The 4,615-nt window shown below is 32.3% G+C and overlaps 1 long non-coding RNA gene across 1 annotated transcript; it reads right to left on the minus strand.

Annotated features, from left to right (window-relative positions):
- Window positions 1-1,628: 1,628 nt before the first annotated feature.
- LOC107908277 (uncharacterized) lies at window positions 1,629-3,488 on the minus strand. The gene is made up of 2 exons (XR_001686950.2): window positions 2,521-3,488; window positions 1,629-1,972 (listed from the first exon to the last, which is right to left on the minus strand). It is a non-coding gene; the product is annotated as an uncharacterized lncRNA (long non-coding RNA).
- Between the last annotated feature and the right edge of the window lie 1,127 nt (window positions 3,489-4,615).

Genomic DNA, 4,615 nt, shown 5'->3' on the forward strand with positions numbered 1-4,615 from the left:
ATTTCTTTACTGTACTTCTTTTGGAGATTTTATTTCATGCTTACTTTGATCTCTTTTATTATCTTTACAAACCGAAATTCAAAATTAAAAGAAAAGATGGAAATTTTAATTTCACACCAGATTTTTAATTATTTTAGTGAAATAAAAATTAACTAAATATAGTGAAGAGATAAAAACTATAATTAATTTTTTACCTTAATATAAATGTAATCACAGAAAAATAATTAAATATATTAAGAATTTATGTTGTGTCTAAAATTATTTAAGTTTAATCAGCTGTTATCTCAACACTTATAAAGGTTTGGCACGTGGTGTGATGTGGACCATCTGGTCCGCCGAAGATGCCACATGAATTGGATTCTTATAAATTAAAGTTGTTTTAGTAAATTACAAAATAAAATACTATTGTTTTTGAAAGCATAAATTAAAAGATTAGATTAATTAGTTTGGGGTTATATTAATTTTGAATGTTGATATAAGTTCACAGAACATTTCAATGGTGGACCAGCCCACCCATTACTCAATGATATTGATGTCTCCGCATTGATGCATCGGTCGGAATTTGCCAAACCTCCTTCTCCTTTTAGCCTAAAAGCTTGAATGCATACTATCAATGGGTATCTCATAAATTTTTTATACAATATTTATTAATCATAACTCCTCTATAATTCTTAAAATGGACGAAAAATATATTTAAACATGATAAAACTTACATTTTTATTATTAATGCAGTAATGGTGTTAATTAAAATAAAGTTCAATCAACAAATATCTATAAATTTAAATACAATATAAATATATTAGTTTATATGAATAATTATTTGATACAATGTTAGTGTAATTTTTTAAATTCTACAAACAGATTAAAAAGTATGACAAATATCGCATTGAATTATATCATTAATTTTTCGCAATACATGTGATAAATTTTTAATTTATACAGTATAATTTTTAAACTTACAACTAAGTATATGATTACTTTCAATTAAAATTTAATATTAAATTAAATTATTTAATAATTAATTCAACTCAATTCCAATTAATTAAATTCAACTAAATATACGTATAATTCCAAATTTTTTTTTATCTTTATCAACAGGAAAAACTTATTAGTTATAATATAAATTATTAATAAAGAAAATATAATATTTTAAAGATGATTGTTGATGAGAAAAAAAGGATTGCATATAGGGAGTGCCAAATGCCAGTCCTATAGGTCGGCTGTGTAAGCGCCGCATGGCTCTCTTTTTGGATGACTCACACCGCAATAGCTACGCCAATCATAAGCATTTTCTTTTTGGCTTTATCCAAATGAAAGCTTGAACTTAAAAGTTTGAGAGTTGATCCATGGGGTATCTACCAGACCCTGGTTCCTGTCCCGTGAACTCATGTTCAGACATTTGCAGATATGTGGCCTGTACTATGTTTTCAACCCCAAATTCTAAACATGGAGTTGAGTCCAGACCAGTTCATTGAACTGTAAGAACCACTGGTTATTTCCAAATGATCAAACGTACTGTTTTCCAGCTTTTGATGTGCATGTAAATCATGATATGCACCCCAAGACTACATGATTGGTAATTCTTTTTTATTTTTTTAAAATTGATAACAAGGTATAAGAAGTCCAAATCAAACAAGAGACACCTGTATGTATTTCAATGTGTAAAAAGTGAAGTCATAATATGAGACGCATATAGTTGGAAAGGAAAGGTAGATAAATAGGGCATGCCCAGTGAAACTGATGAAAAAGGGATGGATTTAGAATATAAAGACAACGTTTGACAACAACCCCCGGCACTCTTTGATAGTGGAAAAAGATGTACCACTTTTTTTGTTTTTACATGTGTAGGCACACCATGGCTGGTGCAGAAAGCACTTGCAGGCTGCAGCAGTTGGTAATTCTGGCAATATACGATAAAGAAGCCATCAATAGAGGCTTTTTGAAAGGTTGGGTCCGCTAATCAGGTCACAATCTGCGAGCCAAGCAAATGCTAGTTTTCAATCATTGTCGTTCCAATAAAAGAAAAATGAGAAAAAAGTGAGCGACACGGAGCAAGAGAAGAAGACATCAATATCATTACATGCAAGATGCAACATGTAACCGAGTGATGGAGTCCATTGACGAGTATATTCCGCCCGCTTTGATGGGTCCTAATTTCTAATATCCATCTTCCAACCAACATCATTGACCATGGTAGTAGTATAACTCCAGTAAGCTAACTCAACTAAGTATCAGCTCTTTTACAAAATGATGATGATGATGCATTGCGGGTAGGACAAATAATATTTGACAAAATTTAAATTATTGAAGGGCTAAATACGATACATACTGGCTCCAGGTGTTGATGTTAGAAAACATGGGGTCATGAAACTTTATCTTTTGCTTTTTTCCATTTCTTGTCAAATACAGTCCATAAAGTGGGCATCCATATATGGCTAACAATTACAATTTAAACAAAAAAAAAAAAAGAAAAAAAGAAAAAAAAAGAAAAGAAGAAAAGGCTGCTTGACAAATACTTACATGTGAAACTTTGTCACCGCATAAAAACTTCAGGCCGTATCCTCTCCAAAACTGCAGACCGTTGTTGCCCCATTATGGTGACACTCTTAATCAGCAAAACTGGATGGCATGCTTGATACATCAATTCTTGAGCATTTTTCTACTCACTTGCATCAAGCCAAACCGTACTCATATTAAACACGTATTTCACAGGGCAGAGAAATAACAATTACACGATTAGGAATATAGATTGGGGTACATGGAGATAACTGCTTAAATACTATCTTTTATTGAACTGGAAAAGATTAGAACCAGTCTCCACTGTTAAAATGATTGGCCTTCATTGCAGAGCACCCAACTTCATAGCAGGGAATTAATTTCCCATGATGTCCTAAACTGCGGAATATGGCTTTGTATTTTAATGGGAAAGGTTGCCCACCATGATAACATGGACGTTTTTCATCTACAACACAGGACGATGAACACGCCAAGAAAAAAAAATCTATATGGAGCCACTGGCTGGAATTAAAATATTTATTGGTTAAATCAACATTATCGACAGCAGGCTTTTTATTCTATAAACAAGTGTCACATACTCCCATTGATTTCTTCTTCCTCAAACCAGCCAAAGACTCTTTTCTCAAAAGCATAATCTATAAAGGAAAACAAAATTTCCTTGAGCTTACATCATGCCCAACACTTGGGCAAAAGATCCCAAAATTTAGGGGAAGTAAGTGGTGTTAAGCGAAAGATAAGGATGAAACCTTGGGTGAGAAAATGGAAGGATAGGAGAAGTGAGTTAAAAACTAGAAATAAAATAATTTTTGAGTGTACTTAAAATGAAGAAAAATAAGAGGAAAGAGAATAGAAAAGATATCATTTTTTATATTAATGTATAAAAATTAATCCTGCCAAATTGAAAAAATGAGTGAAGAGAAAATGAAAAATATGCATATGTTACTTTAAAATTATGCATTTTTCAAATGTTTTATTCTCATTTCATTTATTTTTCAACTTTATAAAGTGATGGAAGTAAAGAACCTTATTTTTTCTTTCACTTTTCCATCTTTCCTACCAAATACACATATGGAAAGAAAAATTATATTTTTCTTTCTAGTTTTCTATCCATTCAATTTTCCATCCATTCAATTTTCTTTCCACCCTACCGAGAAAAGCCTTAAGGTTTTTAATTAGCTAAAGATGTTGACCATCAATAGAGTCTATTAACTTTGATATCCCAATATTTTGACATAACATTTAAGATAAATTTTATATGCATTATATGTCCTAAATCATTTGGTGAAAATATAATTGAAAATTTTATCAAACATTTTCAAAGCATTTTCAAAGACTTGAAAAATATTAAAAAATATGATTTAAATGTGTTTTAATTTATCTAAAAGTTTTTAAGTGTTTTAAACTTATTTTATACAAGTTTGAGAAGTTGTATCGATACTTGGGGGGAGTTCTACCGGTAGAAGTAAGTCAGAGAGCAATTCAAGCATACCTCCAGACTTCTACCGATACTTAGAGGAATTTCTACTGATACAATTCCACTTTTTCCCATACAAGTTCACGTCTATCAATACTAGTCCACTGTAACACCCATATCCTGTTCCGTTACCGAAATAGGATACCGGATATTACCAGTCAAGTTGGAACAATTAATATGATTTACAATCAATAATCAATTCAATTCCATAATTACAAGTAATATTCAATAAGAAAGAAATCATTCAGTTTTGGGTCTTAGATCGAGCTTTCGAAGCTCTAAAAATAAGTTACAAACATTTAGGGACCAAATCAGAACAAATTAGAACTTTTAGGAAAAATTTGAGAATTTTCAAGTCAAGGGTCACATGGCCGTATGTTCAGGCTATGTGACAGAGTCCAGCCTGTGTGGTTAACCTACACGCCTGTGTGCTACCTCACACACTCATGTGCATGGATCGTGTAACTCTCTGATTTGGATCACACGGTCGTGTCACAGGCCGTGTGTCTGCCCGTGTGAGAACTGCACCAACACTATTTTTAAACATGTTCTAGGCACACGCCCGTTGGGAGTTTCCCGTGTGCTTCACACAGCCATGTGACAGCTCGTGTCCCAGATTGTGTG

The sequence above is a fragment of the Gossypium hirsutum genome, chromosome D02 (assembly GCF_007990345.1).
Source record: "Gossypium hirsutum isolate 1008001.06 chromosome D02, Gossypium_hirsutum_v2.1, whole genome shotgun sequence".
In the NCBI taxonomy this organism is placed as follows: Eukaryota; Viridiplantae; Streptophyta; class Magnoliopsida; order Malvales; family Malvaceae; genus Gossypium; species Gossypium hirsutum.